General features: G+C 36.2%; 1 protein-coding gene across 7 annotated transcripts in view; it reads left to right on the forward strand.

The window, feature by feature from the left end:
• Nucleotides 1-13,575, forward strand: part of ARMCX3 (armadillo repeat containing X-linked 3) — a 43,553-nt gene that overhangs the window by 15,314 nt on the left and 14,664 nt on the right. The window lies entirely within an intron of this gene.

Consider the following 13,575-nt stretch of genomic DNA (forward strand, 5'->3'; position numbering starts at 1 on the left):
CTTGGCAGGACAGGGAAGATCAGGTCATGTCTCCATCCATTACACTCTCAGCTGCCTTGGCCTCCCATCTCTTTCCTTTGTCCAGAGTTGAATCTCATTATTTAGAAGGATTCCGTCTAAAAATCTATGAAATACTTTAGCATTTTTATAACTGCTTCTTATGTACAAAAAACAACACAGTTATAAAACATCATTGGACTAAGGCATTTGCATAAAATGAGGGCTCCCTCTCAAGTTGGAAATATTTTTTAATCATAGATTTTTTCCTCAGATTGAGTCCTTGTTAATTTTTCAGTGCCAATAATTTCATTGCCTTTTTTCTGATGGTAAAAATGATTGCACACTGATGCATATTTTTTTTAAATTTAGGTATCATTGATATACACTCTTTTGAAGGTTTCACAAGAAAAACAATGTCGCTACATTCACCCTTACTATCGAGCCCCCCCATACCCCATTGTAGTCACTGTCCATCAGTGTAGTAAGATGCTGATGCTTATTTTTTAAGGCAGCAATAGTGCCAGAAAATATGAGGAAGTAGTACAGATCTCATTTTCACTTACTGTCTCTATTACTGACCTGCCCACTCTCTAACCTCAACCCGTGTCCCCCTCCCCCCCAACTGTTTTGGTGGATGGACACAGTTGTAAAGGAAGTGGAAGATTTTACCGCCTAGGGGATTGAAGGTGGAGGGAGGAGCCCGAGAATCAGTGAGGCTGAAAACGTTTGAAAACTGTTGATGAGAGTCAGGAAAAGCAAGCACTGAGATCAGTGTTCCAGATGATTAATGTCTTCTAATAACATTTAATAATTCCATCCACAAATCTCTTGCCCATTGTGGCAGAGGCTGATAGTGATCCCCAATATCCATGTTGTTTTCTTCCTCCTGGGCACCCAGCTAGACAAGTGGTCAATGTCCCTTATGAATGAGTGTTGTCATAAGACTGAGATCTGGCCAATGAATCGTGTCAGGAGTAATGTATACCACTTCTAGATTTTCCCTCATAAAATATCTCCATGACTGATCTTGCTCTCTTCCCATCCACTGGCTAAATGGAGAGAACTCTGAGTACATAGAGAAGAGCGGAGTACAAGATGGAATGAATCTGGGACCCTGAATGGCCACATATAGCAGAATCTCTCTGATGACCTGGAACAGTAACTTGAGACTCTTATGTAAACAAGAAATAAACCTTTGTTTATTTCACTGAGATTTGGGGGTTCATATGATACTGCAACGTTAATGGATTTCTTCCCTTCCTTTTTTATGGACCTCAGATAGAGGATTATCGTAACGGTATTTCTTCCTCCCTCTCATACCTGCATTCCTACATTCTTCTAATCAATCCTTTGCCTCTTTCCTTTATTCATTCACTACTTTGTTTCTCTTCATCTCTTTTCCTCACTTCTTACATCCTCCTCCCAACAGGCAACAATTATAATATATTTGATAAGCATATTTTAGTTTGTCTGGGTTCTTTTAAAACTTACGTTATTGTGTATCCACGAATTTTTAATTTAGATAATGCTTTAGTGCTGTGATTCTCATTCTTTTTCTTTTTTCCCACTCACCATTAAAAAAATGTTACATATTACTCTGTGCACATCTAGGCTGTAGTTTCTAACTATTGTTATGACATATCACAATGTTCATCCACTCTGATTTACTTCTTTGCTTTCCTAGAAATAGAGTCTAGACTGCTTCCAACTCCTTACTACCTCTAACACTGTGATGAATGTCCTCATATAGTTCCTCTTATGGACCCTGTAGAAGTGTTCTGGAATATATATAAAATAAATGAAGTTGATGGGCCATAGGACACATGTATAATTAATTTGATCAAGTACTGTCAGATTGCTTTTGGGAATAACAGTCCTGGTCTAAATCTAATCAGCTGTGTGTGTGTTGGAGTTCCTATAACCCTGTACCCTCACAAATGATTGGCCTGACCCAGCTTTCTAATTGCCAGCCAAACAGGTATAAATGTATATTAATTAGCCATTATATGATTAATAGTGAGTTTGAACATCTCTTTCTGTCTTAGTGCTTGGTTTTCCTGTTCTCTTAGTACATTTTTCATATATTTTGTCAATTTAAGGTAATATATTATTCTCTCCTTTTTTGGGAGGATTTGCAGGAATAGTTTACATATGCTAGATATTCATACCATGTTAGTTTGCTACAAGATACTGCAAGATACCTTAATATAAATCTTTGGTTCTTTCATCTATTAATTTTGTTCATGGTGTCCTTTATTGAATAGAAAATCTTATTTTTTCATGTAATCAAATCTATTAAACTCTTTTGCCCTATGGCTTGTACTTCCGAGGTTTTGTTTAATGTTATGTAAACAAGAAATACACCTTTGTTTATTTTACTGAGATTTGGGGGTTCATATGTTACTGCAGCATAGTCTATTGTTACCCTGACTAACATGTGGCTTTGTAGCATATCTTACTATTTGGTAGAGTAAGTTTCCCTCTTTCCTTTCTTTATTTTTTTATGCTTATTTTTATTTTTATTTTTTTATTAAGGTATTATTGATATACACTCTTATGAAGGTTTCACATGAAAAAACAATGTGGTTACTACATTCACACATATTATCATCTCTTCCCCCATATCCCATTGCAGTCACTGCCCAACAGTATAGTAAGATGCCACAGAATCACTATTTGCCTTTTCTGTGCTACACTGTCTTCCCCATGATCCCCCCCACACCAAGTGTGCCAGTCATAATACCCCTCAGTCCATTTCTCCCTCCCTCCCAAACCACCCTTCCCCACCCATCCCCCTTGACAACCACTAGTCCCTTCTTGGAGTCTGTGAGTCTATTGCTGTTTTGTTCTTTCAGTTTTGCTTCGTTGTTATACTCCACAAATGAGGGAAATTATTTGATACTTGTATTTCTCCACCTGGCTTATTTCACTGAGCATAATATCCTCCAGCTCCATCCATGTTGTTGCAAATGCTAGGTTTGTTTCTTTCTTATGGCTGAATGGTATTCCATTGTGTATATGTACCACCTCTTCTTTATCCCTACATCTACTGATAGACACTTAGGTTGCTTCCATTTCCCAGCTATTGTAAATAGTACTGCAATAAACATAGGGGTGCATATGTCTTTTTTGAATCTGAGCAATTACATTCTTTGGGTAAATTCCTAGGAGTGGAATTCCTGGGTCAAATGATATTTCTGTTTTTAGTTTTTTGAGGAAGCTCCATATTGCTTTCCACAATGGTTGAACTAGCTTACATTCCCACCAGCAGTGTAGGAGGATTCCCCTTTCTCCACATCCTCGCCAGAATTTGCTGTTCTTAGTCTTTTCAATACTGGCCATCCTAACTGGTGTGAGGTGATATTTCATTGCGGTTTTAATTTGCATTTCTCTGATGATTAGCAATGTAGAGCATCTTTTCATGTGCCTGTTGGCCATCTGAATTTCTTCTTTTGAGAAGTCTCTGTTCAGCTCCTCTGCCCATTTTTTTATTGGATAATTTGCTTTTTGTTTGTTGAGGTGCATGAGCTCTTTGTATATTTTGGATGTCAACCCCTTATCAGATATGTCATTTGTGAATATATTCTCCCATACTGTAGGGTGCCTTTTTGTTCTTCTGATGGTGTCCTTTGCTGTACAGAAGATTTTTAGTTTGGTGTAGTCCCATGTGTTCATTTTTGCTTTTGTTTCCCTTACTTGAGGAGATGCATTCAGAAAAAAGTTGCTCATGTTTATATTCAGGAGATTTTTGCCTATGTTGTCTTCTAAGAGTTTTATGGTTTCATGACTTACATTCAGGCCTTTGATCCATTTCGAGTTTACTTTTGTGTATGGGGATAGACAATAATCCAGTTTCATTCTCTTGCATGTAGCTGACCGGTTTTGCCAACATCAGTTGTTGAAGAGGATGTTCTTTCCCAGTTGCATGTCCCTGGTTCCTTTATTGTATATTAATTGACCATATATGCTTGGGTTTGTATCTGGGCTCTCTAGTCCATTCCATTGCTCTATGGGTTTGTTCTTGTGCCAGCACCAAATTGTCTTGATTACTGTGGCTTTGAAATAGAGTTTGAAGTCAGGGAGCATGATCCCCCAGCTTTATTCTTCCTTCTAAGGATTGCTTTGGCTATTTGGGATCTTTTGTGCTTCCATATGAATTTTAGGACTATTTTCTCTAGTTCACTGAAGAACGCTGTTGGTATTTTGATAGGGATTGCATTGAATCTGTAGATTGCTTTAGGCAGCATGGCCATTCTGACAATATTAATTCTTCCTATCCAGGAGCACGGGATGTATTTCCATTTATTGGTATCTTCTTTAATTTCTCTCATGAGTGTCTTGTAGTTTTCAGAGTATAGGTCTTTCACTTCCTTGGTTAGGTTTATCCCTAGGTATTTCATTCTTTTTGATGCAATTGTGAATGGAATTGTTTTCCTTATTTCTCTTTCTGCTAGTTCATCATTAGTGTATAGGAATGCCACAGATTTGTGTGTATTAATTTTGTATCCTGCAACTTTGCTGAATTCAGATATTAGATCTAGTAGTTTTTGAGGGGATTCTTTAGAGTTTTTCATGTACAATATCATGTCATCTGAAAACGGTGACAGTTTAAGTCCTTCTTTACCAGTCCGGATGCCTCTTATTTCTTTGTGTTGTCTGATTGCTGTGGCGAGGACCTCCAGAACTATGTTGAATAAAAGTGGGGAGAGTGGGCATCCTTGTCTTGTTCCCAATCTTAAAGGAAAAGCTTTCAGCTTCTCACTGTTAAGTATGATGTTGGCTGTGGGTTTGTCATATATGGCCTTTATTATGTTAATACCCATTTTTACCCTCTATACCCATTTTGTTGAGAGTTTTTATCATGAATGGATGTTGAATTTTGTCGAATGTTTTTTCAGCATCTATGGAGATGATCATGTGGTTTCTGTTCTTTTTCTTGTGGGGTGGATGATGCTGATGGATTTTCAAATATCGTACCATCCTTGCATGCCTGGAATAAATCTTACTTGATCATGATGGATGATCTTTTTGATGTATTTTTGAATTCAGTTTGCTAATACTTTGTTGAGTATTTTTGCATCTATGTCCATCAGGGATGTTGGTCTGTAATTTTCTTTTTTTGTGGTGTCTTTCTATGGTTTTGGTATTAGGGTGATGCAGCCTCATAGAATGAGTTTGGTAGTATTCCCTCCTATTCTACTTTTTGGAAAATTTTAAGGACAAGGGTACTAGGTCTTCACTAAATGTTTGATAAAATTCAGCAGTGAAGCAATCTGGTCCAGGAGTTTTGTTCTTAGGTAGTTTTTTGATTATCAGTTCAATTTGGTTGCTACTAATTGGTCTGTTCAGATTTTCTGTTTCTTCCTGGGTCAGCCTTGGAAGGTTGTATTTTTCTAGAAAGTTTTCCATTTCTTCTAGGTCATCCAGTTTGTTAGCATATAATTTTTCATAGTATTCTCTAATAATTCTTTGTATGTCTGTAGTGATATTTCCTTTCTCATTTTTGATTCTGTTTATGTGTGTAGAATCTCTTTTTTCTTGATAAGTGTGGCTAGGGGTTTACCTATTTTGTTTATTTTCTCAAAGAACCAGCTCCTGCTTTCAGTGACTCTTTCTGTTGTTTTATTGTTCTCGATTTTATTTATTTCTGCTCTGATCTTTATTATGTCCCTCCTTCTACTGAGTTTGTGCCTCATTTGTTCTTTTTCTAGTTGTGTTAATTGTGAGTTTAGACTGTTCATTGGGATTGTTCTTATTTCCTGAGGTAGGCCTGTGTTGCAATATACTTCCCTCTTACCATGGCCTTTGCTGCATCCCACAGATTTTTGCGGTGTTGAATTATTGTTGTCATTTGTCTCCATATATTGCTTGATCTCTGTTTTTATTCGGTCATTTATCCATTGGTTATTTAGGAGCATGTTGTGAAGCCTCCCTGTGTTTATGGGCTTTTTCATTTTCTTTGCGTAATTTATTTCTAGTTTCATACCTTTGTGGTCTGAGAAGCTGGTTGGTACAATTTCAATCTTTTTGAATTTATTGAGGCTTATTTTGTGGCCTTCTGTATGATCTATTCTTGAAAATGTTCCCTATGCATTTGAGAAGAATGTGTATCCTGCTGCTTTGGGTGGAGTGTGTTCTGTAAATGTCTGTTAGGTCCATCTGTTCTAATGTGTTGTTCAATGCCTCTGTCTTCTTACTTATTTTCTGTCTGGTTGATCTGTCCTTTGAAGTGAGTGGAGTGTTGAAGTATCCTAGAATGAATGCATTGCATTCCATTTCCCCTTTTAATTCTGTTAGTATTTGTTTCACATATGCAGGTGCTCCTGTGTTGGGTGCATAGATGTTTATAATGGTTATATCCTCTTGTTGGATTGACCCCTTTATCATTATGTATTGTCCTTCTTTGTCTCTTGTGACTTTCTTTGCTTGAGAGTCTATTTTATCTGATACAAGTACTACAACACCTGCTTTTTTTCTCCCTGTTGTTTGCATGAAATCTTTTTCCATCTCTTCACTTTTAGTCTGTGTATATCTTTGGGTTTGAAGTGAGTCTCTTGTAGGCAGCATATAGTTGGGTCTTGCTTTTTTATCCATTCTATTACTCTGTATCTTTTGATTGGTGCATTCAGACCATTTACATTTAGGTTGATTATCAACAGGTGTGTACTTATTGCCATTGCAGGCTTTAGATTCATGGTTACCAAAGGTTCAAGGTTAACTTCCTTACTATCTAAGAGTCTAACTTAACTCACTTAGTATGCTATTACAAACACAATCTAAAGGTTCTTTTTTTCTCCTCTCCTTTTCTTCCTCCTCCATTCTTTATATATTAGGTATCATATTCTATACTCTTTGTCTGTACCTTTTTATTACCTCTGGTGACAGCTGTTTAATCTTAGGAACACTTCCATTTATAGCAGTCCCTCCTAAATACACTGTAGAGATGGTTTGTGGGAGGTAAATTCTCTCAGCTTTTGCTTATCTGGAAATTGTTTAATCCTTTCTTCAAATTTAAATGATAATATTGCTGGATAGAGTATTGCTGGTTCAAGACACTTCTGCTTCATTACATCAAATATATCATGCCACTCCCTTCTGGCCTGTAAAGTTTATGCTGAGAAGTCTGATGTTAGCCTGATGGGCTTTCCTTTGTATGTGATCTTATCTCTGTCTCTCTGGCTGCTTTTAATAGTCTGTCCTTATCCTTGATCTTTGCCATATTAATCATTATATGTCTTGGTGTTGTCCTCCCTGGGTCCCTTGTGTTGGGAGATCTGTGCACATCCTTGGTCTGAGAGACTATCTCCTTCCCCATATTGGGGAGGTTTTCAACAATTACTTCCTCAAATACCCTTTCTATCCCTTTTTCTTTCTGTTCTTCTTCTGGTACCACTATAATATGAATATTGTTCCATTTGGATTGGTCACACAGTTCTCTCAGTATTCTTTCATTCCCTTTTTTCTCTGTGCTTCAGCTTCTTTCTATTCCTCTTCTCTAATTTCTATTTTATTATCGTCTCCTTTACCATATGCAATCTGCTTTTAATACCCTCCATTGTGTTCCTCAACAATTGGATCTCCGTCCTAAATTCATTCCTGAGTTCTTGAATATTTTTCTGTCCCTCCAGGAGCATGTTTATGATTTTTATTTTGAAATCTCTTTCAGGAAGATTTGTTAGTTCAGTCTCACTTGATCATTTTTCAGGTGTTGAGATTTTGCTTTGAACCAGGTTCCTTTGACCGTTCATATTTGTATGTGGTGCCCTCTCGTGCCCAGAAGCTCTACTCTCTCGAGCTGCTTACCCCAGTAGTGATGTCAGGGCTTGCAGGCAAGTGGTGCTGGTGCTTGGCAGGAGGAGCTGTTTCTTGCTTCCTGACTGCTATGCCTGTCTCCATTGCCAGAACCAGTAGGCTGAACACACAGGTGTACACCTCTATGTTTTGCATTTGTAGCTGCTGTAGGCTTCCCTCTGGATGGCCTGACACCAGGGCAGGGTTTTCCAGTTTTCAAGCCAGGTGTGGGCTGGCCAGGAGGAAAGCACAGCAGGCTGCATATCATGGTGGGGGGCCTTGGAGCTGCATAGCCAGCTAGGGGGATGGAGCGCCTGAAGATTGGAAAGTTCCCAACCCTGTTCCATGGGGTCTGTTCTTTCTTCCAGGTTTATGCAGTCTGGCACAGCCTTCTTTCCTGTTGCTCTTCAGGATTAGTTGTATTAATTATATTTTTGTATCATATGTGGTTTTAGGAGGAGGTCTCTTTTTCACCTCTCACACCTCAACACAGAGAAGACTAGAAGTGATTCTATAGCATCTTACTATGCTGATGGACAGTGTCTGTAATGGGGTGTGTGGTGGGACTTGATGATGGGGGGAGTCTAGTAACCATAATGTTGCTCATGTAGTTGTAGATTAACGATATCAAAAAAAAGTCTCCTTTCTTTTTCCTTATTTTTCAAAATTGACATAGCTCCTTTAAAATTTTAATACTACCATATAAATGTTGGAAGGTGTCAATCAAGTTTTAATAGATTTTTTAAAAAGTCAAGCCATTTTTGTGTTCAAACATTGATCATAACATATTTTTTTATACACTGCTGAACTCTGCTTGCTGGTGTTTTATTTAAAATTTTCACATCTATGCTTATAGTGAGACATCCATAATTTTCTTTTTTTATACTGTCAGATTTTGATATAAAGGTTAGTACTTGTGTCATAAAATTCATTGTATAGTAATACTTCTTTCTGTTTTCTGGAACAGTTTGTGTAAGATTGTGATTATCTATTCCATCTGGGTCTGTTTTGTGGAGCAGAGGGGCTTTTAAATTCCTCATTTAATTTTCTCAGGGGTTATAAAGTCCTCTGGGTTTTCCTTTTCTTTTTGAGTCAGTTTTGATACATTCCATTTTTCAAGGAATTCATGCATTTCATCCATGTTCTTAAATTCATTGTCATAATGTTAGTCATAGTATTGTCTTATCTTTTAAAATCTCTGCTTATTTATTATTATGTCCTTTTGCCCATTGCTGATAATGTTTATTGACACCTTTTTTTTTCTTGATTGGTCTCACCAAAGGTTTGTCTTTTTTTATTACACCAAAGGGCAAATTTTTGGCTTTGTTGATACTATCTAATGTATTTTTGCTTTGTATTTCATCTCTTTTTACTCTTGTCTTTTCCATTCTTCTGTCTTTGGGTTTCTGTTCATCTTTTTTGAACTTCCTAATTTGGATGCTCACCATATTAATGTTTAGCCCTTTTTCTAGTCTAACTGAAGATTTAAAAAAAAGCTTTATTGAACATAATTGACATACAAACAATTCAGCTCTTTAAAGTGGACAATTCAATATTTTTTCGTATTTTCACAAAGGTTGTGCAACCATGGCCATGATCAATTTTAAAACATTTTTATCACCCCAAAAGGATGCCCTGTACCCATTAACTGTCATTCTCCACCTCTCCTTCACTGCCCTTCCAGCCCTTATCAACCATTATTCTATTTTCTGTCTCTATAGATTTGTCTATTCTGGACATGTCATAGGACATAAAAATTTAAAGCCATAAGACTAAGAACAACAAATGTTGGCAAGGACGTGGAGAAAGGAAAACCTTCCTACACTGCTGGTGGGAATGTAAGCTATTTCAACCATTGTGGAAAGCAGTAAGGAGGTTCCTCAAAAAACTAAAAATAGAAATACCATTTGACCTGGGAATTCTACTCCTAGGAATTTACCCAAAGAATTTAATTTCTCATATTCAAAAAGACATATGTACCCCTATGTTTATTGCAGCACTATTTACAATAGCCAAGATATGGAAGCAAGCTAAGTGTCCATCATTAGATGAATGGATAAAGAAGATGTGGTACATATACACAGTGTAATACTATTCAGCCATAAGAAAGAAACAAACCCTACCATTTGCAACAACATGGTTGGAGCTGGAGGATATTATGCTCAGTGAAGTAAGCCAGGTGCAGAAGTATAAGTACCTAATGATTTCCCTCATTTGTGGAATATAACAACGAAGCAAAACTGAAGGAACAAAACAGCAACAGACTCCAAGAAGGGACTAGTTGTTACCAAAGGTGAGGGGTTGGGGAGGACGGGTTAGGAAGGAGGAAGAAGGGGATTGAGAGGTATTATGATTGGCACACATGGTGTGGGGAGGATGATGGGGAAGACAGTGTAGCACAGAGAAGACAAATAGTGACTCTGTGGCATCTTACTACACTGATGGACAGTGACTGCAATATATGGGGGGTCGCAATAATATGGGTGAATGTAATGACCACATTTTTTCATGTGAAGCCTTCATAATAGTGTATATCAATAATACCTTAATGAAAAATAAATAAATAAAAGTTATTACCTTAAAAAATTAAGGTCATAAATTTCTTTTGAAATAGTGTTTTTTCTGAATCCTGCAAATTTTGATCTTTAGTAATTTCATTATTATTTAGCTCTTAGTATTTTTAAATTTCCATTATGCTTCTTTTTAAATCCATGAATTATTTGGAAGTATGTTTTAAAATTTCAAAACACATGGGGTTTTAAAATGTTATCTTGTTAATGATTTCTATACTAATTGCACTTTGGTCTGATAAAGTGTTCTTTATGATACTGAATCTTAGAAATTTCTTGAGACTTGTTTTATAGCCAAGCACATGATCATCAGTTATTATAAATGTCCTACGTGTACTTGAGAAAAAGGTGTATTTTCCTATTACTGGGTGCACGATATATCCACTAAATCAGCTTGTTGATGATATTGTTCACTCTTCTATATCTTTATTTTTTTCCTTGTTTTTAATACTTTAGAGAAGTATTCTCCCATGTTATTGTTGATTTGTTCATTTCTTTTTATAGTTCCATAACATTTTTTCTTATATATTTTGAGGTTACTCTTAATGCCCATACATTTATTTACTTATTTTTGCATATTTTAAAAATTGAAGCATAGTTGATATACAATATTATACTGGTTTCAAGTATACAACACAGTGTTTCAACAGTTACATACATTATTAAATCATCACCCCAACTAGTGTAGTTATTATCTGTCAACACAGAAAGATGTTAGAGCTATTGACTATATTCTCTATGCTGTACTTTCATCCCTATTTTATGTTATGTTTAAGATTTTGTGCCTCTTTATCCCCTTCACTTCTTTCATCCATCACCCCCAATCCCCAACCCCCCCATAGGTAACCACTGGTCACTTCTCAGTGTCTCTGAGTCTACTGCTGTTTTGTTCATTTGGTTTTGCTTTGCTTTTAGATTCCACATATAAGTGAAATCATATGATATTTTTCTTTCTTTGCCTGGTTTATTTCACTTAGTGTAATACTCTCTAGGTCCATCCATGTTGTCACAAATGGCAGGATTTCTTTCTTTTATATGGCTTAATAATATTCCTTTGTGTGTGTGTGTGTGTGTGTGTGTGTATATATATATATGTATATACATATATATACACCACATCTTCTTTATCCATTCATCTATTGATGGGCACTTTGGTTGCTTCCATATCTTGGCTATTGTAAGTAATGTGGTGATACATGTAGGGGTGCATATATCTTTTCAAATCAGAGATTCTGTTTTCTTTGGGTAAATTCTGGAAGTGGAGTTACTAGGTCATATGGCATTTCTATTTTTACTAAGTTTTGAGGAACTTCCATACTGCTTTCCATAGTGGCTGCACTAGTTGACATTCCCACCAACAGTGTAGGAGGGTTCTCTTTTCTCCACATCCTCACCGACACTTGTTTTTCTTGTCTTTTGGATAGTGGACATTCTGACTGGTGTGAAGTGATAACAGTGTTAACTGTCCATACATTAGAATTATTTGTGTGTGTGTGAATGGAACCTTTTGTCATTTGAAAAGTCATATTTTGAAATAATATAGATTTACAGGGAGCTGCAAGAATAGTACAGAGAGGTCTTCTGTACCTTCCACACAGTTTCCCCCAATGGTTACATCATACATAACTATAGTGTGATATCAAAATTAGGAAACTGGCATTGGTACAATGTATGTGTATGGTTCTATGCCATTTTATCACACCATTGCAATCAAGATACAGAACTATTCCATCACCACAAAGTTCTCTTTTGTGCTGTCTCTTTCTAGTCACACACACTCCATTCCACATACTAAACTCCTGGTGACCACTTACCTGTTCTCCATCTCTGTAATTATTTTTATTTCAAGAATGTTATATAAATGGGACCACAAAGTATGTGACCTTGTGATATTGTCCCTTTTTTTCATTCAGTAAAATTCCCTTGAGATCCTCTCAAGTTGATGTGTATATCAAGAGTTCATTCCTTTTTATTACCAAATAGTATTACATGATGTGGATGTACAATTTGTTTAACCATTGACTTATTTTGTTAATCTTTAATAATGCTTTCTGTCTTAAAATCTATTTTGTCTCATATTAATTTGGCAGTACCAACTTCCTTTTGGTTAGTGCTTGCATGGTATAATTTTCTGCCCTTTTACTTTCAAACTTTCTGCATGCTTATTCCTTAGCATGTAGCTAGATTTTAAAAATCTGACAATAACTTCTAACTAATAAGTGTAGCCCATTTTCAGTTACTGTGACTACTAATTGTGATTACTAACACATATGAACTATGTGATTTCTATTTGTCTGGCTTGTTTGAGGCTTCACTTTTCCCATTTCTTATTATCTTTTATGTTAAATTTTTTAGTGTATTTTTTTCCTTTAATGCCTTAGACATTATACACTCTATTATTTTAGTGGTCACTCTTGAAATTTTATCATTCATGACTAACTGAAGTCTAGAGGTAATCAATATATAAATAATAAGTGAGAGCCCCAATTGTGATTAATTTGGAATGATATAAACTTATGTTTTTAGTCAGGCCCACTCAAAATCTATAATCTACTTTTTTGTTCTGATATTGCCATTTCACCCTAGACTTAAGGTGTTTTCATATTTCAAAGCATAAGGGTACATAAGGCAAATTGCTATTTATTTTCCTTATAAGCAGGGCACAGTGAGAACTATTTTCAAAAGGCCAAGAAAAGGTATTCTGGTAAAGTGGTGAATTTAACTGATATCAGGACTAAGTAATAGAAAAGGCCAATTTCTCAACTCATTCTTCAGATTGTCTTGGTCTGACAGCTTTAAATGGAAGGACATTGTTACAGTAGGATTCTTTAATGGCTCTATTTTATCTTTTACTTTGAATCAGGTATTCCATAATTTAGTTTACTCATTGTTTCCACTGGAAGTTGCTCAGTGTCCTTAGAAACAAACATCTGATACCACTAATTCCTTTTCTCCATGAAATCATCCTATAAGCGAAACTACCTTGTCACCTAGAACCAACCTATCATAAGAGGGAAAGCACTCTCAGTGAATAGTAGGTTGTTAGTTTTCAACCCCAGATTGTGGAAGGAAGTCTCATTTGTACTTTGCCCATCTCAACCCCAAAAGCCCATGTTTTCTTGTTACTCCATTGCTTGCTACCCCATTTTTTATCTTAGTCTGTAGCCTTTTGCTTAGGCACAAAAATGGAATTTAAGGCAAGATATTGCGATAA

Source organism: Manis javanica, chromosome X (genome assembly GCF_040802235.1).
Source record: "Manis javanica isolate MJ-LG chromosome X, MJ_LKY, whole genome shotgun sequence".
Taxonomy (NCBI): Eukaryota; Metazoa; Chordata; class Mammalia; order Pholidota; family Manidae; genus Manis; species Manis javanica.